The sequence below is a fragment of the Hemicordylus capensis genome, chromosome 4, assembly GCF_027244095.1.
Source record: "Hemicordylus capensis ecotype Gifberg chromosome 4, rHemCap1.1.pri, whole genome shotgun sequence".
Lineage (NCBI taxonomy): Eukaryota > Metazoa > Chordata > Lepidosauria > Squamata > Cordylidae > Hemicordylus > Hemicordylus capensis.
The window spans coordinates 218,306,811-218,332,696 of NC_069660.1; the positions used below are offsets into that span (position 1 = coordinate 218,306,811).

At 41.6% G+C, this 25,886-nt stretch overlaps 1 protein-coding gene and 1 long non-coding RNA gene across 4 annotated transcripts in view; both read left to right on the forward strand.

The window, feature by feature from the left end:
* The window catches only part of CDKAL1 (CDK5 regulatory subunit associated protein 1 like 1), a 419,489-nt gene that overhangs the window by 13,207 nt on the left and 380,396 nt on the right, over positions 1 to 25,886 (forward strand). The window lies entirely within an intron of this gene.
* LOC128323034 (uncharacterized) lies at positions 14,423 to 17,428 on the forward strand. The gene is made up of 2 exons (XR_008306161.1): positions 14,423 to 14,827; positions 15,752 to 17,428. It is a non-coding gene; the product is annotated as an uncharacterized LOC128323034 (long non-coding RNA).

Below are 25,886 nucleotides of genomic sequence, written 5' to 3' on the forward strand. Positions count from 1 at the left end.
TGGATAGAATTCAAATATGTTCTATTTTCTAGCCTCTCTGATTACATTTACTAAATATGGTTTAATAAATAGTCTCTGCTGACTGAATAGTACTGTTTGTTTTTGCATATGCTTCCTCTTGTAAGACTTTATGTGGCAGCATAAACCCAGCCTTTTAAGAAAGGTCTTACTATTATTGACCGGTGGAACTGTAAAAACTTGCAAGCTATCTATCTAAACTTGCTGCGGTGAGGTGGGGGAGGTCTTCTTTACCCACCAGTTGACCTAGAGAGACGGAGCTTGGGGGAATCCAAATTCGCTACCAAGAGAAAGCAAGTTTTGTGATCTTTGGTATATCAAACAACTTTGCATAGCTTTACTTCTTATAATTTTGCTTCTGTTATACTTAAATTCACCCATGGACACCTGGAAATCCTGCTCAGCTCTCAACAGTTTATACATTCCCATGTTTATTTCCATAGTCATAGGGCAGGGCTGCACAACTTCGGCCCTCCTGCAGATGTTGGACTACAATTCCCAGCATCCCTGACTATTGGCCACTGTGGCTAGGGATGATGGGTGTTGTAGTCCAAAACCAGCTGGAAGGCCAAAGTCATGCAGCCCTGGAAGAGAGCTGGTCTTGTGGTAGCAAGCATGACTTGCCCCCTTAGCTAAGCAGGATCCTCCCTGGTTGCATACGAAAGGGAGACTAGAAGTGTGAGCGCTGTAAGATATTCCCCTTAGGGGATGGAGCCGCTCTGGGAAGAGCATCTAGGCTCCAAGTTCCTTCCCTGGCATCTCCAAGATAGGGCTGAGAGAGACTCCTGCCTGCAACCTTGGAGAAGCTGCTGCCAGTCTGTGTAGACAGTACTGAGCGAGATGGACCTATGGTCTGACTCAGTAAATGGCAGCTTCCTATGTTCCTATGTTTCCTATGTCATGGGGAAATCAAAAAGTTGATTTTGAAATTATAGCTGAGTTTTTCAAGAGTCTGCTAAATTTCATACTTGTGGATTGTTGGATACAGGTAACATACACAGTGTTCTCTCTTTGTTTCTCTCTCTTAATACTGAGCCAAAAGCAAAGAGGTAGAAGAGTAAAGTGCAGTATCCCAGGAGCAAGGCATAAATCAATGCAGTACTGTACATGGAGCAAATTGTACTATCTGCTAGAAACACAAAGCACTTCCAGAGTCCCTAACAAGTCTCATCTGTAGGAAAGAATATAAAATGTGAATTATTTTGAATCTCATTTTACAATTCCTAAATAATTGTTTCTTTGGAAATTGTAAAATGGGCTTCAGAATAATTCCATTAAATTATTAGGGTTATATTCCTGTATTTTCAAGCTCCTCTTCAAACTGGAAGGCTAGAAACTGTTTGCATATGTCTCACCCAGTAGACGTTGAACTATTAAAAGACAGAAAAGCAGTATATAAATATTTGTAGTAGTAGAACCGTATTCCATTCTCTAAGAAGAGCTTGTCGACAACGGTCTAGTCTACATCTCTGCACTTATATAAACTGAGCAGACGAAGTGTGTAATCAAAGAATTTCTCAGAGAAGCCAAGAATTTGCAGTATGCAGTACATATTATTCTGGTCTAGAAATAAGCAAACTTTGTTGCGACTAGCACTGGCTCTTTGCCATTCATGTGACTGAGCAGGTGAACTCTTGCTATTTGACTGTATATTGAGTTTATGCTTTCATAGCAGCAGTAATGAAATCCTAGAGTCAATGGCTTTGGGGAGGAGAGCTGGTCTTGTGGTAACATGCATGAATGGTCCTTTGCTAAGCAGGGGGCACCCTGGTTGGCATTTGAATGAGAGACTGCATGTGAGCACTGTATGATGATCCCCTTAGGGGATGAGGCCACTCTGGGAAGAGCATCTGCGTGCTTGCATGCAGAAGGTTCCAGGTTCCCTCCCTAGCATCTCCAAGATAGGGCTGAGAGAGACCCCTGCCTGCAGCCTTGGAGAAGCTGCTGCCAGTCTGTTTGTAGACAATAGATGGACCAATGGTCTGGCTCTGTATAAGGCAGCTTCCAATGTTCCTATGTCCACAGAAGTGTGAACTGAATTCTGTTCAGGTGCAGGAGAGACTTTTCCACCTCTCCTCACTGCAGTCTCTGGCACTCTCCCCAGAGCTGCTCCTGAGGTTGGGAAACTGTCCAAAATGGTATGGTGATATAGGAGGTAGTGAGGCAGGAATTGGTGACTTGTTATATTATGTAGCTTTTTGGATTCTAACCTATAAGAATAAATATGATGCTCTTGAAAAATACAAAACTAATTTTCTGCCAGTTGCAGTGCTCTTATTAAGTTAAGGAGAGGAGAGCTGGTCTTGTGGTAGCAAGCATGACTTGTCCCCCTAGGTAAGCAGACCCACCCTGGTTGCATTTGAATGGGAGACCACATGTGAACATTCACATATTCCCCTCAGGACGCTTTGGGAAGAGTGAGCATCTAGGTTCCAAGTTCCCTCCCTGGCTTCTCCAAGATAGGGCTGAGAGAGATTCCTGCCTGCACGCTTGGAGAAGCTGCTGCCAGTCTGTGTAGACAATACTGGGCTAGATAGACTAGTGGTCTGACTCAGTATATGGCAGCTTCCTATGTTCCTTATGTGAATTGATATGTTTTGGGGGATGATCTTTATTGTTTGGATTTTGTCTGCCTAATAGTCTAGTACAGGGTTTCTTAACCTTGGATCCCTAGATGTTGTTGGACTACAACTCCCATCATCCCCAGCCACAAGGCCATGGCTGTGGATAATGGGAGTTGTAGTCCAACAACATCTGGGGACCCAAGGTTAGGAAACCCTGGTCTAGTAGCTCTAGGAATAAGAGCCTGTAGTTAGGGATGTGCCCGAAGCATGGTTCAAAGTTCAGTTCGAGCAATTTTAAGGAAATTAGAAAGGGAACTTTAAATCAAAGGAGAGCAGGCTCTCTGCCTTCCCTTCCAGCTTCCTGCTGGGGTGGTGTGTGTCCCCAGAACCCCTGCGTGCCATCAGCATACACATGGTATCTGCATATATATAATTTACCAGTTCTTAAATAGATTGCTCTCATACTTATTTTAGAGCAATAAGTAGTGAAGGAAATGGGACCAGTTCTTGACTTGTAAATGATGAGGCTTTGCCATGTGTTCATGGTAGTTTGTAGGATAGATACTCAGGCCACAGCTTTTAAGCTGAGGACATGGCTTACGGAAAGTGTGCAAACATTGGGCCACTGTTGCTGAATACTTTGACTTCTGTGGCCGTTGTTGCTGCCTGAGAAGTGTCTTTTCACATTATTCTTCAAAGCAAAGAAATTAGATGCACCTTCACTTCCTAAAAAGAGTGAGTAGTTGGAAACACACTACATCACTAGTACAGCATCAGTACTTTCTTACTACTTTTCAGGCACTATTCAAGGTTTTTGTTTTGACTGCCAAAGCCCTCAACAACTTGAGCCCTACATATATCAGAGACTGCTGCTTGTTTGTTTTGTCTCAGTCTTTAAGATCAACCAAGTATGGCCTCTTGACTGAGTACTAAGTTTGAAAGGAAAGGGCACATAGAGAGGGATTCTCAGTGGCTGCACTCAGTTGTGTAACTCTATTTTTTTGAAGTGGAGAACCTTAATATCTTCTAGAAGCATTACAAGACTTCATGTAAGTTAGGGCTGAGAGAGATTCCTGCCTGCAACCTTGGAGAAGCCGCTGCCAGTCTGTGAAGACAATACTGAGCTAGATAGACCAATGGTCTGACTCAGTATATGGCAGCTTCCTATGTTCCTGTTTTTGATCTGGCTTTTATAGCCATGATTCAGATGGTATGGCGTGGTTTTTGATTTGTATACAATATACATCTTAATTTGGAATTTCTTTATTTTATTTTTGTCTTGCCCTGTCCTTCAGGACCTTACCTGCTCCTCCACCACCCCAACGCTTTTCTGGGTGCGGAGTTCCCTCTCCAAAGACTGCATGCGGCTGTAGTGCTGCTCCCAGCAGCCTGCACACAGCTTTGGCTGGCACATGGCCGCTGCGCATGCAGGCCGCTGGGACTAATTCTGTAGCTGCGTGCGGCTTCTTGAAGAGTGAGCACCGCGCCCGAAAAAGTGGCAGGGCAGTGGAGGCACAGGTATAAGGTCCTGCTTACCTGCTTTTTAAAAGAACTGCCCCCCGCCTCACTGAACCGGTTTGTTTGCTGGCGCCCAAACAGGTTCGGGCACATCCCTAATTGCAGAGAGAACAAAATATAATGCTTCTAGTTCTTAATGAGGAATTTTAATGCAAATGTTAAGGATGTTTTAACCGGCTCTTCAGTTGTAGCAATTTGTAGATGACCACTCTCCTATATTAGAACTAGCAGCAATTATTGTAGAAACTGAAAGTCAATCAGGTGTGACACTGAGTGATGTGGAAGTAGATTGTGAGCCCTTTGGGGACAGGGATCCATCTTATCTTATTTATTTATTATTTATCTGCGTAAACCGCCCTGAGCCATTTTTGGAAGGGCGGTATAGAAATCGAATAAATAATAATAAGTATGCATTTCATTCTGTTATAGCGTAAATGCCCTTTTAAGCAAAAAGCTACTGATGTTTATCATGCTAAGACTCTTGAGAGAATGTTGTTTGTGAGCAATTTGTAAGTAGTTGACTAATTACTGCTATTAGTTGGCTAGTATGTACATTTAATTTTAAAACTGTTCAGAAGTGGATAGTATTGTGGCCTTAAGTTCATATTTAATTGGGTTTTTCTTGTTCTTGGCATTAATGAATTCAAATGATCTTTTATAAAGTGATTTTCAGTTATTGCTTTTTCATGTTCATTTTTTGTAAACCTTTAATTATATTGTTGTTGATGGCAGTTCTCATATTTACTCTCTCCTTGCACTGTTTGCTGATGTTTTAAAGATCTCGTAAATGATAAGCAGAGCTAAAAGGTTTGCACTACAGTTATTTTCAAGACCTTCTGTTCCCAATGGAATCTTCTCACCTCACAAGGTCTAATATATAGGTCTCTGTTCTGTGTGCCGGTTCTGTGTGCCGTTGCCTGCCTGTTGAGGCACATTTGTCATGCACATGTGACAGGGCCTTTTCTGTAGTTGCCCCCTGATTGTGCAATTTCCTCCCTGAAGAGATCAACATTTCATCTTTGCTCCAAGCTACCTGCCTTGTTTGTTTGTTTGAGCTTTTGAGCAATGAAAATTTAGGTCTGTTGCTGGCAACTGTTATATTGGGTCTAGTTTTTATTGGTGCTTTTGTTTTATATTTTATTATTTATGTGTATTACAATATTTTGATATGGTGTAAATATTTGATATAGTACACTGCCTTGGAGCTTCAGGACAGAATGAGGTATAAACATGTAAATAGTAAGGAAGTAATTGCAGCGTAATTGTCTTCAGATATCTTCTTTACAGTAATGTTGTGGCATTAGGAAACTTTATATTGCAATGCATGCGTATTTTGGAATTTAAACATGACTGTTCACCAGTGGAACTAATTGTGAAATTGATTAGTAGAAAGTTTATTTTGGTCATTAATCAGCTTACAAAAAGGAAATGAATATTACCTTTAATTTCAGACATTTGCGAAATTACTATATATTCAGCATGCTGTAGGTGGCAGTATTGGATAACTGTTTCATTCTGTCAGTTGTGTTATCAAATCTTGAAAATAGCTGTCATACACTCTTAACTATTTAAAGTGATAATTAAGATTGTGATTTCATCTCTTGAGTTGAAACTTTAATTGATAGTGATTACTCCTCTTCCCCCCCCCCCCATTTCCTTACTAGTATCTTGGTGTGGAGTGTGGGTCTACCCTTTTCTATTTGCTGTCATAGTCCTGAATTTTTCCTGGCTAGTGATAAGATTGACTTCAGAACTATGGAGAGCCTTTCTGGTAATGGATAATGTCTGTTGATTTGGTGGGAATCTAAGCTTGAGTTAAGGTTATCATAGGTGACTTTACTCATTTATAAAACAGGAATTTATGTGTATTTGTGAATTTAAAATTAAGTTTTCTGTTAACTGTCCTATGGTTTTGAGAGTTGGAATTTGAGTAGATTGCTATTTATAAGAGACAGCTGTGCTTAGAAACTTACATGCACAATGAAATGATAGTTTTATAACTAGGTTACATCCTTTCTGCCCTTTAATTAGAATAAAGTCCTGAAGCGTTTCTTTTATACTAATGCTTCTGAGTGCTGTGAGCAACAAAGGAGAGATTTAATGTACAGCAGTATAAGGTGATGCACACTGAGGCAAACTCCTGCTCCCCAAACTAATTTCACCTATATGCTAAGGGGTATAAATTGGTAGTGATTGACCAGGACAGAGATGTTGATGTCATGGGGGATAGATCAGTGAAAACACTGTCTATGTGTTCTGTTGGCGAAGACAGAAAATTCTGTGTTGGCATTTATTAGGCAAGGAATTGAACACTTAAAAAGCACTTGAAGACCTTTTTAGAGAGGCTTTTTAATGTGGTTTAATGGCGGTGCCAGCTATTAACTGATTTGTATGCTGCTGTGCTACCTGTTTGTGTTTATCTTTGTTGTTTTTATTTGTGTATCTTGTGACCTAACCCAAGTAGCACTGTGTTGGAGTGTCAAGATATAAATATTTTAGATAAAAACAAAATGGCTAGTATAGCAATGCCCCTTATATAAATCCAAGGTGTGGCCACATGTGTAATGTTCTGTGCAGTTCTGAAAGGGTACTGTAGACCTGGAAAAGGAGCATAGAGGAGTAACGAAAATGTTCAAAGGGAAAGGCTATTAGGAAAGGCTTAAATGTTTGGGTCAAGGCAGAAGCATTTCCCTTTCTAATACCAGAACTCTGGTTTATCCAGGAAACCTGGCAATAGATTTAGCACAGAATAGAGAGTTCATTTATACAAGTTGTTTCCATAAGATGTAGTGGCAACTACAAATTTGGATGATTTAAAAATGAGATTAGGCATATTTATCTGTGGGTGTTAATCATGATAGCTAAATAGAACCTCCATATTCAGAGGTTGTATGCCTCTGAATACCAGTTGCTGGGAGTGGGGAAACAGCTGGGGAGGACGATTGCCTGCATGCCTGTCTTGTGGGCTTTCTGGAAGCATCTGACTGGCCACCGTTGGAATAAGATGCTGGACTGGGAGAACCCTTGGTCCGATTCACTAGCTAGGCTCTACTGATGTTTTAAAAATTAAATTGGCCTCAAGTATTTGACATTCTAGTATGTTCAAAAAAATTATTGAAGTAGATGTATTTCTGTGGTGGAAGATAGTAGCTACATTGGCAAGTAGGGATGTGCCCTTTTACGGACCTCTGAACCTGTTCAAAAGTCTGGTGGTTTGGCCAGTTTGAGCGGGGGGTACCTTTAAAGACTAGAGTGGGTGATCTTACTCCCTTCCACCACATTTCCCCCGCTGATGCTGTGATTTTAAATGGTCCTGCGAGGCGGCAGCGTACCTCATTGCTGCCAGAGCACGTCCGACCAGAAGTACCCAGTGCACGTGCGCACGTCACACGAGTGGAAAGGAGGTACGCTGCCACCTCGTGGGACCGTTTTAAATCACAGCATCAGTGAGGGGGGTAAGAGCACCCTCCCCAGTCCTTAAAGGTAACCCCCCCCCCGAACCGGCTGCCGGTGGTTCTGTGCACACCACTATTGGCAGGTGTTATTGTTTGAGACATTATAAGGCTACACAAATGTTTTTAATGAATGGGCATGAAAATTTTCAAAGTTTGTTAAAGTTCATGTACTAAATATCTTCTTGGATTACCGGTGCCTGTGCCACTGTATTTACCCAAATATAAGATGATTCTGAATTTAAGATGAGCCCCTTAAAAATAGAGGTTAAATACTAGTTATATCCTTATTTACCCAAAAGGAAGAGGACTCTGAATTTAAGATGACCCCCTGATTTCTAACATCAAAGAATTTGGGGGAAAACTAGTCTTGGATTCAGGTAAACACAGTATGTGTAATACTCCAAATGAAAATGAAATTTTGTTGGTTGGGATGTTGGGACATGTTCCTCAGCTTTTCACAAAATCTTTAGGTTCTGCCTCAAGATAGCCTGCCAAAATTGATGTGGCACAGACCATATTTTCTTCAAGGTGTATTCTTTCTTCATTAACCCTTAGCTTACATACCTAGGATATATGTGGAATATTTTGCCTTCCCCCTAAATACAGGTGGAAGGTCAGCTAAATCTGTTAGTGTACTAATTAGAATGGTTTGTCAAAAATTAAACACTTGTTGCCAATGTAGGATGAATGTAGTTGAAGATTTCTACTCAATAGCGTGCTTGTGAATATTTTGGCATGCCATACCACAGTGAAGCATTATTTTTTTTGTAAGAGCAGAGGGAGAGGTTCCCACTGAGCAGAAGACACTGACATTTGTCTTGTATGTCAAATCCTTGGCATTCAGGTTTACTTTGTCTTGGATGGCTATAAATAGTTTTTTGCATTTATTCAGCCAAAAGTGTATTGCTGTTGATTAGTACAAGGTATTGAAATATAAAGGAGTAAGGTTTTTTTGGCTTGATTTTTAATACAAGACAGATCTCTTGGCTGCTCATATATTTTTAAGATTTTCAGACCTTGAAAGTTCATTGGCTGGATTTCATAGGTGAAACATGCTTTTTCATTTATTTTGTGCTGTCTGTTTGCTATACAGGAATCCTAACTTTTTGGGGTGTTTTTTTTAAATATAGTTGCTTGTTTTATACAAGTTGTTGCCATATGATGTGACATTGTTCTGTTCTGCACAGAACTTGTAGAACTTACCAGTGAAGGAAAAAGATATTAAATCAGAGCTCTCCATGATCTGTTGGCCTTCCGCAAGGCATGTAAGACTGAAATGTTCCGTCTGGTGTTCGGTCGCTGAGGTAGCTGGTTGTACAGTGATCTTGTAATCCATGGTTACTATGTCATGTAGAATGAGTACTGTATGGGGTTGGGGTTATGACATTGTGTAAGATGTATTTTATAGAATTGTGTTGCTGTATATGTTATTGTTTGTAAGCTGCCCTGAATCCTATGGGAGTAGGGCGACATATAAATAAATAAATAAATAAATAAATAAATCATTCTATGCGTGTGTAGAGTTGAGCTTGTAATTGGCTTGTGCAAAAGATACATTTTGAATTCTCATTTTAGTGAAATGTATAAGGGACAGCCCTTTTCCTTTTACACTTCAGCTTTTATATGTCTTGGGATGCAATCCTATGTACATTTACCTAGAAGTACTGTAAGTCCCATGGAACCAGAAGTTTACTTTTGAGTAAATCTGTGTAAACCGCCCTGAGCCATTTTTGGAGGGGCAGTATAGAAATCGAATAAATAATAACAACAATAAATGTGTGTAGGGTTACGTTGTTAGTGTCTATTGGCAGCATTCAGATTTGCAGCACAGCACTGCCAGCAGAAGCTCCTCCCAACAGGAGAGTTCTGCTCATGCAAGCGCTCCTTCTGCTTCCACACAGACCCCTTGCTTGAGTGCAGCTCTAATTCTGTTTATAGAACGAGTTTCTATCAGCAGTACTGCACTGCAAGTGTGAATGCCATCAGGAATCCACAGATTGAGGCTTTGCTTACTAGCCAGTCATTATTTGTAGTTGCTTCCAATCTGCTGTCTTCCCTCAGATCCTTTTCCTGCACATACGGAGGGGTTTTAGGAGAGAAATGGGTCTTCTGTCATTTGCACTGGGATATGGAGAAGGTAAGAAACAGTGGGAGCCCTCTCCGACTGCTCAGAAAAGATTCCTGCTGTTTCTTACCTTCTCAAAAGTGGCGGTAGAAATGAGACCACTGGGAGGAGATCTGTGTGGTACTTTTTGCCAGAGGGCTGGGGCACTTGCCACTGGTGAGCTGGCAAATGGATTTGTAGATGCCTGGATGCCACTCTATGACTTGAGAGAGGGCTAACTTTTCATCAGGATATCTTAGTTCAAGCAACTATCTCTGGGCTCAAGTCTGAACTCTTGGAAAGTAGATTAGCAATTTTAGGTTAACCAACTCTTTCATACTCGTGAGTTGTGAATATCCTCCATTTTTTGCCTCTGTGTCTCATTTTTTTCAGTGGATCTAGTACTTCTGCACAGAGCAACTCTTTGGAAAATATATCAACATCCAAAACAATACATTACAGTATCATACCTGGTAAACTGCTATAAATTTAAACACCTTTTAACAACAAATGTTATGTGCAACAGGTGTTCTGTGCAATTAAGTTAAATTGGCTGCAGATCTTCTAGTTTCCCTATCCCTCTTGGGTAGTAATCTGCATTTTGTACCAACAGCAGCTTCTCAGTCTTTCTCAAGGCCAACTTCATTTAGAGTATATTGAACCATCCAGTCCTCCTGTTTACACAGACATAAATTACTGACAAGAAAGGTTTGGGGTGCATATGAGGTACAATTGAGGGCAATTGTTGATTAACCATATAGCTACCACTTTGCTCCTTATACCCACATTGAGTCCAGACTATCCCCCATCTGGTACATGGTTTAGAAATTGGGACTGAGCCATGAGATTACAGGCTTGCACCCATCTTACATTCAGATTCCTCTGAATGACATGACAATTAAGGGTTACAGTGGCATTGATGTTCACCACAGTTAATGCAAATCTGGGTTTGTTCTTAAACAGGGCTTGAAGCTAATTACATGTCTTGGTTAAGGAGTTGTAGATAGCATTAAACATAATCAACAGTGCCTGTGTAGCACTTAACTATGGCTGAAACAAATGAAGAACTTAACCCTGTTTCAGGAGCATAGCAAGGTGGGGGTGAATGTGGGACAAATGTCTCTGGGCTCCTGAGGGTGGGGGTTGGTGCTCTTTGCTCTTCCCTCTGTACCTCTCTGAAAATACATGGAGCAGACAAGCCTATCTTCACTTTTTGTCCCAGGGCCCACTCGTATCTTCCTACTCCCCTGCCATGGTTAATGGATTGTGAGCATTAACTCTACACTGGCCCTTTGTATGTTCTACAGAGAATTACAAAGCTCTATGGAGCATTAACTCTACACTGGCCCTTTGTATGCCCCTTTGTAAGGAGAGCTGGTCTTATGGGAACAAGCATGAATTGTCTCCTTTGCTTGAATGGGAGACTACTTCTGTGAGGATTGTAGGATACTCTCTTTAGGGGATGGGGCTGCTCTGGAAAGAGCATTTGTATGCTTGCATACAGAAGGTTCCAAGTTCCCTTCCTAGCATCTCCAAGATAGGGCTGAGAGAGACTCCTGCCTGGAACCTTCAAGAAGCTGCTGCCAACACTGAGATAAACAATACCAAGTTAGATGGACCAATGGTCTGACTCAGGATAAGGCAGCTTCCTATGTTCTCTGGGACTAGTGCAAGAATACTATTTACCAGAAGGTGGCACTGTTTAATTATGCTTACACCATACTTACAAAGAGCTTACCTACAGAAACTTCTAAGATATTGACACTAGGTTAAAAAGATTGTTTTATTAGATTTAACGTTCAGTTTTGTCACTTAATGGATCAAATAATAGCCTTGTACCTCATGAATGGTCCTTTACATTACTGCAGTTTGTTTGCATTTTCCAAGATAGTGCCTGTTAAATAACAGAAACCTTGTGGAACAGTGTGAACCAGTGTGACTCTGTTATTCCTGGGTACAAACTCTACAGAAAGGACAGGGAGGGACAGATTGGGGGTAGAGTAACACTGTATGTTAAAGAAGGTATAGAATCCAACAGGCTATAAAACCCAGGAGTACCAGAGTCTTCCACAGAATCATTAAGGGTAGCAATATGAGGACTGAAAGGAAATGTGTTACTAGGGACATGCTATCGCCCTCCAGATCAAAATGCTTAGAGTGACCTGGAGTTGGAGAAGCAAATCAGAGAGGCATCAAAGAGAGACAGAGCTGTAATAATGGGTGACTTCAATTACCCTCATATAGATTGGGCAAATTCTCATGTGGGTATTGACAGACAGGTCAAATTTCTAGACATGCTAAATGACTGTGCCTCGGAACAGCTGGTTGTGGAACCAACCAGAGAGTTGGCATCCTTGGACTTAATCCTGAGTGGTGCCCAAGACCTGGTGTGAGATGCCAGAGTTGTAGAATCATTGGGGAACAATGACCATAGTGTAATCCACTTCAGCTTATATGTGAGTGGAGCATTGCTAAGAAAGTTGAACACAGATGTGTTGGACTCCAGAAGAGGAAACTTCTCAAAAACGATTAGACTGGTGAAAAGGAAGCTGAAAGGGGAAGTCAGGAGAATCAAATCACTCCAGAAAGCATGGAGCTTATTTAAAACCACAGTAATAGAAGCTCAGCTGGAATGTATGCCAAGAAAGAGGGAAGGTTCTACCAAGTTCAGGAGGACGCCAGGGTGGGTAATAAGTAGAGTCAGGGAAGTTATAAAAGGGAAGAAGACTTCCCTCAGAAAATGAAAGTCCTGCCCAAATGAAGAGAACAGAAAGGAACATAAACCCTGGCAAAAGAGAAGGTGATTGAAGTTCTTTGCATTTGCCTTCACGGCAGAGGATACTGAGCATATATCCGTGCCTGAATTGGACCAGTTTGAAGTGATGAAAGACGATGTTCTAAACTGTCTTGAAAAACTAAAAATTAACGAATCACCAGAGCCAGATGGCATCTATCCAAGAGTTCTGAAGGAAATCAAAAGTGAAATTGCTGGTCTCCTAGCAAAAATATGTAATTCAGTACCACAGGATTGGAAAATAGCTGATGTGTCTCTGATTTTTCAAAAAGGGACCCAGAGGGGATCCAGGAAACTACAGGCCATTTAGCTTAACTTTTGTGCTAGGTAAATTTATGGAAAGCATATTTCAGGACAAAATTGTTAAATATATAGAACAATAGGCCTTGCTGAAGGAGAATCAGCATAGCTTCTGCAAGGGCAAGTCTTCCCTCACTAACCTTTTGGAGTTCTTTGAGAGTGTCAGCTAGCATGTGGATAAAGGTGATCAGGTTGACATAGCATACATGGACTTTCAAAAAGCTTTTGACGAAGTTCCTCAGCAAAGACTCTTGAGAAAACGTAGCAGTCGTGGGATAAGGGGATAGGTTCATGTGTGGATATTGGTAACTGGTTGCAGGACAGGAAACAGGTAGGACTAAATGGACAATTTTCATAATGGAGGGAAGTAAGAAGTGGAATCCTCCAGGGATCTGTATTTGGACCAGTGCTCTTTAACTTGTTTATAAATGATCTATAAGTTGAGGTAAGCAGCGAAGTGGCCAAATTTGCAGATAACACTAAACTATTTAGTGAAAATAGTTAAATGCAAAACAGATTATGAGAAGCTCCAAAAGGATCTGTCCAAATTGAGTGAATGGGCAACAAAATGTCAGATACGGTTCAATGAAAGCAAGTGTAAAGGGATGCATATTGGGGCAAAAAAATCCCAACTTCACTTATACCCTGATGGGGTCTGCGCTGTCAGCGACTGACCAGGATTTTGCAGACAGGGTGGACAGCTCGTTGAAAGTGTCAACTCAGTGCGTGGCAGTAGTGAAAAAGGCAAATTCCATGCTAGGGGTCATTAGAAAGGAAATTGGATGCTAATATTCTAATGCCCTTATACAAAACTATGGTTCGGCCATATTTGGAGTACTGTGTGCAGTTCTGGTCACCATATCTTAAGAAGGACATTGTAAAGCTGGAAAAGATGCAGAAGAGGGCAACCAAGATATCAGGGGCCTGGAGCACCTTCGTTATGAGGCAAAGCTACAGCATCTGGCGCTTTTTAATTTGGAAAAGAGGCGAGTACGGGGGGACATGATAGAGGTGTACAAAATTATGCATGGAGTGAAGAGAGAAACATTTTTCACCCTCTCTCACAACACTAGAACTGGGGGTCATCCCGTGAAACTGAAGGCCAGGAAATTTAGGACCGACAAAAGGAAGTTCTTTTTCATACAGTACATAATTAAACTGGAATTCTCTGCCAGAGGATGTGGTGATGGCACTAGGTTGGATGGCTTTAAAGGGGGCTTAGACAAATACATGGAGGACAGATCTATAAATGGCTGCTAGTCTGGTGACTATAGACTACCTCCAGCCTCAGAGGCACGATGCCTCTAAATACTAGTTGCGGCGGAGTAACAGCAGGAAAGAGGGCAATACCTCATCTCTTGCCTGTGGGCTTCTCAGAGGCATCTGGTGGGCCAGTGTGTGAAACAGGATGCTGGACTAGATAGGCCTTGGGCCTGATCCAGCAGGGCTGTTCTTATGTAAATGATGGCAAAGTCCCATTGACCTTACTGCACTATTGTTAATAAAACAGTATTGCATGCCTTAGGCCTGTGTGTGAACACCCTGGAAGGCTCATTCATCCCCCACCCCCCATTTTATGTAACTACTTTTGTATGTTAATAATTTCTTCTATATAGAAAGACATTTTGGCCACATAGCGTTGATATAGCATGTTGTGTAATCTGAGATTGTAGTAATTGGTATGGGTTTCTCACTTAACTGAAATACATTCTTATTTGAACCCTAATGCTTTACTTTTAAACTATGGCAGAACTTCTAAGAAAATCAAATCTGTAAAAGTTGTAGCTAGGATTCTGCACTAGGATTTTGTATCAAAATATAGAAAAAGATTGGTGCTGCTTTTTATTATGGCAAGCTTTGAAAATGTTCGTTCATGTAAAGAGGCTGTATCCAAATAAAACTGTCTGGTGTGAGGACATTAGCAGTGTGCTGCAGATTGGGCTTTCACTGTCCAATCAGAGTGGTATACGTTTTGTTCCATTACGATCCATGATAGCTTGTGGTTCTCAGTGATAAGCTGGAAGTAGGGAGTACTAAACAGTTACTTACCATCGTCGTCTTACAAAAATCCAAGGTATGGCAATTTTTTAATAATACCCAGTTACGCAAGTTGTGGACATTGCCTCAATTTATGTGGTAAGGTCTTCCAGAGAAGAGACAGAAGGAAAGAAAGCATCCTATTCTACTGCTATATCCCATTTCAAAATTACAGTTTGTTGGGAGATAGTGAATATAGGCGCTTAGGAATGTTGGGACTGCATGCTTTTTAGAGTTGTAATCTGAACATTTTGGCATAAAGTATCTTGGCTTCCAAATAAAGGGCAGCCTTTTGCTGCATAATATTTAACGTTTTGTATAGCATTGTGTGGATTATGTACTATTTATTTTGACAGTAGCTATTGATCTCTCTCATTCAGCACTGCTTCAGGTTTAGTATCTTCTGATTTAAAACAGTGCTTGTGGTTCTTTGTTATGTACGCAGAATAAAGCCAACAAGGAACTCTTTCACTGTTTGAAATAGCATGAAGGTTGTGACAGGAATCTCATGCATAATACATTTAAAAAAATAAAATAATTAAAATTCACAGTTTAAGTTTTATGACTCTTAATTATGAGTTCTAGGTGACGAATAGCAAACTCAGACATGTATATGTACAAATTACTATGGCATTGGTTTTTAAATGAGAGAGGAGTGGTTCAGTTAGCTAATGTAACCTCAGTCAAATTATTTGTAAAGGTATTAAAGAGAACAGTAAATTCTGAAAATATCAATATGGTTTCGTATTGCAATAGCTAGTGTTATGGTGTAATTCACTGAAAGTGTTTTCTGTAAGTACTGATACTGAGTGGCGAAATAAGAAGAGATGTTAAATATCAATTGGTCCCCGCACAATGCACATTTTGAAAGTGAGGCATCTGCAGATTATAAATCCAGATGCCTTGATTCTAGTCCTCTTTTATTAAACAAAATTAAATTCAATGTTCTTTCAATTTACAGGTTTTCACAGGCTTTGCATTTTGAAGCAATAAGACATCTGCTAGGACTTGTTAGTTGTAACTGGTTTATATTTTTTTTCATGGCATAATTGGATGTATAGACCATTGCAAGAATGGTTTACTTTCATCTCTGCCTATCTTTTTTGGACTGGTGATCAGCTTTTCTCTTTTGGACTTCAGCGTGAGCCACTGAACTACACAGATTGCTTGACGGGAACAGTATGTGAAGGATCAAATTTCGTTTCCTCCTTTTAGGGACCAGTCTACAAACAGAAAAAACGTGTACCTGAAGGCCACTTCACAGATGACATTTCTGCCTAGCCTCTGTTTAGAGATAAAAGTGTACTCAGTCATGTGTGTAAAGGTCACACATGTGCCTAATTTACTGGGAGTACATATGTTCAGAAAGTCTTCGTTTTCTAATGACTTGGGCTGCACTTCTCAGCTTATTTAGCTGTGTGTCTGCTTCTGCTTTGTGCTTTACTAGTTTCTGCTGTGTTGGATCATCCCAGAATGAAAAGTTATAAGAAGAGCATTTGTTGTTGAGCAGAAAAGAATCCTTGATGGAGAAAACTTTTTTCACTTTCAGTTCACTTATTTAGCTCTGGCTCAAGCCCCAAGGACTGTCTCTCATCTGCCAGAAAAATACTTTTTACTCCTTGAAGCTTGGAACTGTTCAGTCTCACTGCTCTCCAAGCAGTGTCAATGCCAAAAACCTGTTTCCGTTAGTATTTGATACCAAGTTCGATCCGTTAGATGCATGTTGTAATTTCTTGCTGAAAATGGTTATAAAGCCATGTATTGTACTCGGATAAACTAAGAATACTGAAGTCATTCTCCATTACAAAAAAGTGACATTTTGAAACTAGATGCCATCCTGTCTAAAAAGACACACTGGCTAACATACTCAACGTAGTCCCATTGAAATGAAAAGGGTTTCCTGTTGGTGAAACTCTGACATTGTCAGACCCCCTTGAACTCTCCTCCTCATTTACCCGAGACCCAGGTTTTTGCTTTGGACGGAGCACTCAACTAGCTGCCTTGATGCCAAAGGCTTGATATTCAAAGTAACTCTCCCCACACACCCCAGCTTGCTTTTTCCTGGGTGGCCCCAGTAGTCCCAGAAGTAGCTGGGCCACTCAAGCACCTAGCAATTTCAGTCGGACTGCTTTGAGTAATTTTCCTCTCTCTGTCAATTATATACCACACTGTACAAGCATAATGTCAGTAGTCCTCTTGGACAACTGAAGCATTTTTTTTAGATCTCATAGAATGGATAGGAACTGCATGTGAATGACACAATGTTAATTGTAATTTTATTGTGCTTATATGATGTTTGTTCAACTCCTGATAACTAAAGCACTTTTTTACTGAATTAAAATTGGAGGCACTTCTTACTTTTACAGCCCAAAACATGCACTTGGAAAGTGTGTAAAAGTAAGGCACCTTTTAAAGGTGGTGATTCTCTTTATTTAGCAGAGGGAGAGTAACTGGCCCTATCCACCCCCAGCACAGTACCTCCAGTGACTGTTGCTGCTGGTGTCTATCTTATGTTTCTTTTTAGCTTGTGAGCCCTTTGGGGACAGGGATCCATCTTATTTATTTATTTCTCTATGTAAACTGCTTTGGAAACTTTTGTTGAAAAGCGGTATATAAATATTTGTTGTTGTTGTTGTTACTTGCCCTCAGAGGCGAATTTCCTGTTTATGCATTCATCATTGATTTAGGCTTGTTTTCTAACTGGAAAGGGGCAAGCCCAGAGCATTAATTCCTGTAGAGATGCAACAGGAAGCTGACTCCTGAATGCGAGCAATTCTACTCTTTGCATCAGGAGCAATTGAATTTGTGCAGTGAACCTGTAGCGTTGCCTGCTTCCAGCAGAGGCTGATGGGACAGAGGCAGTACTGGGACATTGTCATATAAAGGAACAGCAGGCAATCCTTTCAGTGGAAAGGGTACTTCAGCCAATGCAAAGATGGAGATACAAAAGCAATAACTCCCAAATATGGGGCAGGGTACATGGGTGTGCCATGAGAAAAATTTCTACTGTGCTGCAATACATTAATTAATTAATGGCTTCTGTGAAGCATTAACTTATTTCTTGCAAAACATGAGCAGTAGGGATGTGCCCGGAACTCTTCCGGAGGCGGCGGGGGTGTTCCCTTAAGGGCAGGGGAGGGTGCTCTCACCCCTCCCGCCGCATTTCCCCCACCGGTGCTCCGTTGTTTTAAAGCCCCTCGGGGCGGCGGCATCCCTCCCTGCAGCCCTGTTTCCCTCATTGGCTAGAAGTGGCCGGAAGTACTGGGCGCGCATGTGCGTTGCACGCCCAGTACTTACGGCCAATCAGGGCAACGGGGCGGCAGGGAGGAACGCTGCCACTCAGAGGGGCTTTAAAACAATGGAGCGCTGGCAGGGGAAATGTGGTGGGAGGCTTGAGTACACCCTCCCCCACCCTTAAGGGAACACCCCCGCCGCCTCCGGAACGATGAAACGGCCCCGGTAGCCGAAACATTTTGGAGGCCTCTATAATGGCCTCCGAAACGTTTTGGGCTCAAGCCTAATGAACAGTTTTCTCACAACACAGTAAGTGGCCAATGAGTCCCCCCCCCCGCTCACTTTTCAAGTTCTAGCTGTGCCTCTTTTATTGAGGATGTTTTTATTGATGTTTTATGATTGTTTTTAACTTGTTCACTGACCTCGGGTCTTGTGATACAAGGTGGTATTAAAAAATATAAAAAATTAATAGTGTGCATCTCAGAACACATTATGAAAACTGAAGCCTTCCAAAATAGCTCAGAGTGATACAATGAAGTCTCCAAGTAGTATCATAGGGACATAGGAAGCTGCCATATACTGAGTCGGACCATTGGTCCCATCTAGCTCAATATTGTCTACATAGACTAGCAGTGGCTTCTACAAGGTTGCAGGCAGGAATCTCTTTCAGCCCTATCTTGGAGATGCCAGGGAGGGAACTTGGAACCTAGATGCTTTTCCAAGAGCGGCTCCATCCCCTAAGGGGAATATCTTACAGTGCTCACATGTAGTCTCCCATTCATTTGCAACCAGGGTGGACCCTGGTTAGCTTTTTTAGCTAAGGGACAAGTCACGCTTGCTACCACAAGACCCGCTCTCCTCCCACATCTAACTATTAGCTAGGTACAGACCAGCTCGCCTTTCCTCGCACACTTTCCCTTTCTGATAAACAAAATACTGTTCAATTGCTCTTTGAATTTTCTCCAGTTATTCATGTTGCCTTTTGGTATCTTCAGGTGCTGTGGATCTCTTCCTGATTTGTCCTTAATTGTTGCTAATATTTATTGTTAGATTTTTATGCCACCTTTCATTAAAATAATCCCAAGATGGTTTGCAATATCTTTAAAACAACACAAATATATTAAATTACTGTGTATGTTCTTAACTTTAATATACTTAAAATAATACAAATATTAATTTCAATATTAAATAATACAAATCTATTAAAGTTAAGAACATACACAGTAAAACAATAAAATGCAGCAATATACAGAGCAGGAGCAACACAGAACATAGCAATCATCTAAAAGCCTGGGTAAAAAACCATTTTTAGGCCACAATTAGAGTAACTGTTTGGAGAATGGACTTCTCCAAATAAGCAAGAAAGCCTGGGAGAATCAAATCCCTGTGACCCAATCCAGAGTTGGGGGCAGAGTTTACTGGACAACAGCTGAGGAGTAGGGGAGTGGTGTGATAAGAGTTCAGTTCTTCTCTGGAGGCATCTGAGTGAGGTCTGATCAGCAGCTACTGTAGGGAAAAGGGAGATTAACAGCCTTGGGCTGGGAATCAACTGGAAGTCCCTTACCTGGAAGTAGGAAGGATAGGGAGCAGTTTAGCTAGATGCACCAGGAATTAATTGTTGTTCAAGTGCTTGGATCTGACTGCATGGTTCGTGTACTTCCTGGGGAGGGTTCTACTTCGATGGAAGCAACAATTTTTGATGCCTCTGTAGTTTTCCTTATCATCCAATTATTAATAAATCCTTTTTGTTATAGAGTGTCATTCCTTATTGGGTTCTGCCCTAGTCACACACTCCTGAAAGCCTAAGACTGTTCAACCCTTTCTTGTAGGGAAGGGCTTTCCACTTTCCACTCCCAGAATATTCCCTTGGGTGAGTCTGTTCATATACAGAAGTGAATGATGGCAGCCTAACTGGGATTCCTCACAGCTAGAGGAGGATTTTGTATCTCTTCCCCCTTCTGATCTTTACACCTTCTAAAGGCGGTTATGGAAGCCGAGGACTGGATGCCTGCCAGTAGAGCATTCCAAAGCCTGTGGGCAATGACCAGAAGGCCCTGTCCTGCATGCATGAAAGCTGAGCCTCCCTCATTGTCAGCTAGAGATGTACACGAACAAAGCACAGGCTCGGCGCCAGCGGGCAAGGAGGGACGAGGGCGAATGGGGTCTTTAAAAAAGGAAAGCAGGTCCTTACCTGCTCTTTGCTGCCCCATACAGCTTCCTGCTGCAGTGACACCCCTCCCAAGAATTCGCATGTGGTGCCAATGTGGTCACCATGTGCATGCTGGTGCCATGTGCTGGTTCTTGGGAGGAGCGCCACTGCAGCGGGAAGCTGCATGGGGTGGCAGAGAGCAGGTAAGGACCTGCTCTCCTCGAAAATCCCGCTCTCTGCTCCCCACCCCGGTGGCGCCAAACTAATACTGTGCTGAACCTGTGCACAAATCTTGGTTTGTGCACATCCCCATTGTCAGCACACGATGACCTTGTCAAGCCATCAGAAACCCTTGGGAACAGGCAGTCCTTCAGAGATCCAGGGCCCAAATTGTTTGGCGATTCATTCTTCTGGCTATAGGAACAAAATGTCTTGAAGTATCCATGTGGTGTTTGCGGACATGTGCTATCCCTTTCCAGAACAGCGTAAGAGGGCTGCTTTACATTACACTTTTAACATGTACACATTAGAAATACAATGTGGAAGGAAAAATGTGTTTTTGGAAGATGTCTACACTGAGGCTAAAGGTATAAGGGGACCTATGATTAAGCAGTCTAAATTCTTCCTGCCAACACCACTATGTCATCCGTGCATTAAGACCCTCTCGGTTCTGCTTGTCAAGCTGGCCCTGTATATGGAACACATGCCTTCCAGCTGTTGGGTCGCGTTCTGCCAGTGCAGAGCTCTCAACATTACCCGGCCCCTTCAACCCTCTTCCTTCTCCTGTAAGTGGGTGGGGGCAGGTGCCTCACTTCCATTTTTGTTTGGGGGGGAGCACTCAACTAGCTGCCCTGCTGGTGGAGATTTGATTTTAAAAGTGATGTTTTTTCCTTTAGCTCTCCTTTTCTTCAGTAGCCCAAGTAGTCGCAGAAGCAGGTGGGCCACTCAGGGTCCAAGAATGAAAGCTGTCCTACTAGGTGTCTAAGTGGTCCAGCTGCTTCTGGCATTATCTGAGACACTCAGGCACCTAGAAGGAGAGGTGAAGGGCGGGGGGAGTTGCTTTTAAAATCAAGCCTCCTGGGCAAAAGCAAAACAATGTGCAGCCCTGTCCCCTCCCCCACCTTGTTAAATATAGAGTGGAAGAAAGGGTACTGTGGGGGTCTAGCAGACATGTTGGAGTACCAACAGAGTTCCGGAATGACAGCTCTAACTGTTGGAGGCTCCCTGCTTTCCTTGCAGAACTCCCCCTGACAATGCCCTAGAGAGGGCATGTAGGTCCAACATGTCTGACTGACTGACACACGACTACACAAGCCCTGTCAGATCTCATCTTGGCCACAAGCTTGTTAGGCAAGTGATTGTAATCAGCCTTCCCTATTGCTGTCTCCAAATCTATCTTTTGTGAAGAGAGAGATACCAAGAAAATTAGTGTGTGCATCACCACCCTGTATTGGTATGGCCCTGCCATACATGATTCATATAAAAACAGTGCCATTAGTGATGGGCTCTGTCCAATCTGTGTAGGAAAGAGTGGGAAAATATTTTAGATAACTATCTCAAGTTTGGGTCTTTCACCTTACTTATGATAAATCCCATTGATATAAATGGGACTTGCCTACTCTGTCTGGATTGCTGAGAGTCTCTCTCAAACTTGCAATATTCAACTGGTAACCAGAAATGAAATATTTTGCCCCGAACTCATTCTAAGATCCTGCACTACTGTTTTAGACTCTTGGTACTTTATCCAGAGACCAGCATCCTTTTTTACAGGAGGAGCGACAGGCTGTTGATAAGCATTTCATGTTTGGAAATTAACCTGGATGCTTGCCTTGCCTTTGTAAGAGTTACGATATTTGGCAGTTTTTACTGTAAAATTTCCTTGTTATTTGCTCTCTCCCCCTGTTCAGGGAAATCAAATTCACATGTTGATTCTGTATCTACCATCAGAGTTCATTTTCAGAGTACATTATGATAAAGCATTCTGAATTTATGCATAACGTGCTTTCCCCCTGGAATTCCGTTGTTATAGGGAATGAGACTAGCTGCAGTGCTCAGAGCAGATCGCTGTTTTTTATAAGTACTCTACCTTTCTCCCATTTTCAGTATATATGTTTCTTGCCTTGTGTGTGTGTTAATTTCAGCCCCTACAAAACTTCATTCTCCCTTATTAAAGTGCCTCTTAATGCTATGGTCTTGCAGTGGTGGTTCAATGTTATTCCCTTTGCCAGCAGATGTCTGGCAGAGTCCATGAACTGGAAGGACCTCTCTTTAGAGTTTCTCACCCCACATCATGAAGCAATCTTTAACTTCCTTATTTGCCAAGAATTTAAAAATGTCGATAACAGGTAGGCCAATATTGGAAGTCCAAAGTATGACAACTTTCAAATTTTCATTTAAAGTATCTAAATTAGTTAGCTTGTAGACTTCATCCCCCCGCCCCCCACCAAATATGGGGCAATTAAAGGTTACTTCTGGCATATCTAATGCTTGGATTGTAATGCTATCTTCCTTCTTGAGGGCTGTTTTTTGTAGATAGTATGTTGAACCGTATAACATACATTTTAATGAGGACATTACTTCTACCACCTGCTGGAAGTTGGAATGACTGTTGACCTGAAATGAATGCACATGTTCACTATTAATACTGCATATTTCAATCCAGACAGCAGTCTTTCAATTTGACATGCACGTAGTCAAAGTAAATTAATGTTTAAAACCTGAACACATTTCATTCAGCTGGAGTCTGCACCATTTGTAATAATCCCACAGAAGCCATTTAAATAAAATTGCTGAGTGCTTTTTTATCCTTGCTGTACGTAGGCCCAGGTAGAGTTGGCAACATTAGATAACCAGACTTAATTTAAATTACCAATATCATTTTAAACCCCTGAAATATATTTAAGAACAGCATTTGAAATACTTGGAAATGTTCTAGTTAACACAGTTCCTATGGATTTTCATGTTAAAATGTAGCTTGCGTAGGTTAATTCCAGCACAGCATCCCCTCCAGTAACTGTTGTTGCTGGTGCATACAGTGTGTGTGTGTGTGTGTGTGTGTGTGTGTGTGTGTGTGTGTGTGTTTGAGAGAGACAGACAGACAGACAGAGACCTTTTGGAAATGGAACCATCTTCTTATTGTTTCCCTATGTAATCTGTTTTGAGAACTTTTCAATTGAAACATGTTTTTGAATGTGTTGTGCACTTTATGGTTGAAAATAGGGATGTAAATGGCATGTGGACCACATTCCATCTTTGGGTCCACCAATGTGAACTATACTGAGTGTGACTTGATTGTGTCACTTGTAGGGTTTTCTGGCACTGCTTCTCCTAAGCTCCATCCACTCATAGCCGCAAGTTGCACTTGTGTAACAGCCTGATGTAGTCTATCCTGAGGAATCTGAGTTTAAATCTGTTAGTCCAGTGATGAACAATAATGGTCATAATCTGACTTAACAATCAGATTTCTATTTATTCATTCATTTAACAAATTTATATGCCACCCAAAACCTAGGTCTCTGGGTGGCTTACAAAAAAAAAGTACAAATTGAAACAGAATTAAAACATTGCAACATTAAAACTTAACACAATGTTCAAACTGTTAAAAACTATTAAAACTAAATCTAATTAAAAGCCTAGGTGAACAAATGTGTCTTAACTGCCTTTTTTAAAGTTGTCAGAAATGGGGAGGCTCTTATTTCAACAAGGAGCACATTCCAAAGCCTTGGGGAAGGCCTGTCCCAGAGTATTCATTAGACAAGCCAGTGGCAACTGTAGATGAGCCTCTCCAGATGAACTGAAAGAGTGGTGGGGGTCATGGCGAAGATGTTCTCTTAAATGCCCAGGATCTAAGCCATTTAGGGCTTTATAGGTTATAACTAGCACCGTATCTGGCTGCCACATTCTGTACCAACTGCAGTTTCCGGACTATGTATAAAGGCAACCCCACATAGAGTACATTGCAGTAGTCAAGTCTGGAAGTTTCCAGCATATGTACCACTGTTCTGAGGTCATTTATCTCAAAAAATGGATGCAGCTGGTGTATCAGCTGAAGCTGATAAAAAGCACCTCTGGCCACTGCCTCAATCTGGAACACCGGGGAGAGGTTAGGATTCAGAAGCATCTGCCCCCCTCAGACTGCATACCTGGTCCCCCTGGGGAGATGTGACCCCCATCCACAACTGGCAGATCAAAATTGTCTCCTGATCTTACACAATAAGTACCTCCGTCTTATCTGGATTCAGTCTCAGTTTGTTCTCCCCCATCCAGCCCATCGCCTCTTCTAGGAAGGTATTTAGGGAGGTTATGCCTTGCCTCCTTCTGATAATGTTGACATGGAGAAAAAGATTTGGGTGTCATCAGCATACTGATAGCACCCTGCACCAAGTCTCCTGATGACCTCTCCCAGCAGTTTCATATTTGCCCCTTTCTCCAAGGAACTTGCATAAAAATATTACTTGACTTGTTTATGATCAGCATGGAGATACAGTAATGTAAATGTCAGAGTAAGTTACTTATCTTCAGCATCCCACTCAATTTATAGGAAGTTGATATGTTATGCATTAACCCATTCCAGTATTGGTCTAATCATGTAGTCCAAAAGAGAACTCTTTCCAATATAATGTAGCAATTGATCAGTTAGGTAATAAATTTCCAGGGTTCTATTTCTGATTAAAATTTGAGCACCTGTGTAGCCTTGGTGTGTGAAAACTTGCACGATGGGTGTATGCATTAAGGAATTTAAAATGTTGATTCATGACAGACTTCTTTCTTCAGAGACTCTCCTCACTGGGGCTGCTGGAAATGTTTCTGAATTGTAACCTTGATCTTCCAGGCTACATTCAGAAATGGATGCCAGTTATTTCTGTTTTTATATAAATGAAAGTGGATGGGGAATTGCTCAGTTGAAATATTACTAGTAAGGTACCATCTGCAAATCCATCAGCCACTGAATGCATGCAGCTTCATTTCTAATTGATTAACTCAAAGATCCATTGCCACTGTTGTCATACGCTTTTGCTCCTAGATAATGGTCAGTGCAAGCAGATAATGGGCAATATCTGCCTGAAGAGTACCACTTCTGCACAGTAAGCTGTGGTCTCCTTTTAATATATGCCACTGTGTTTTCCCCTATGGTCAAATAAACATGACCTACATTTAAAATGGCCCTTTGGGTCTGTCTGGTGCATCACTGTCTGTTTGGATTCTTTGCAGTGTGTTTCAGATGCTTCTTGGCAGCTCCCACATTTTGGGAGGACTTGGACAACAATAGTTTGAAATGCATAGTTGCTGGGTGGTGGTGGAATAGGAGTGTGCTTTCTGGCACAATGTTACTTGTAAGGTTTATGTTCAGACACAACAGCACCTATTCGCACTCCTGCCTGTTTGAGAGTACAGAATGTGGGGTCTTCCTACTACTTAGGATTCACCTGCTCTGGAGATATATGTACATGTAAATGTACCTCTCCATTTTAAAATGGCCTGTACAAATAACTACTGTATTGCAAACCCTCCTGAAAGCATTCTGAGCAGATCAAGAATTATTTACAGTGGGGAGATTCTTCTTATACTGTATATAGATGTATTTTGTTCTATTGAACATCTCTGATCAGTCATTGAATAAAAGGTCTGTTGCTTCCACTATGGATTCCCCCCACCCCCAACTTGAGATAATGTTTCTACTGGTAAAGCAAAACTTGCACGTGATCATGCATGG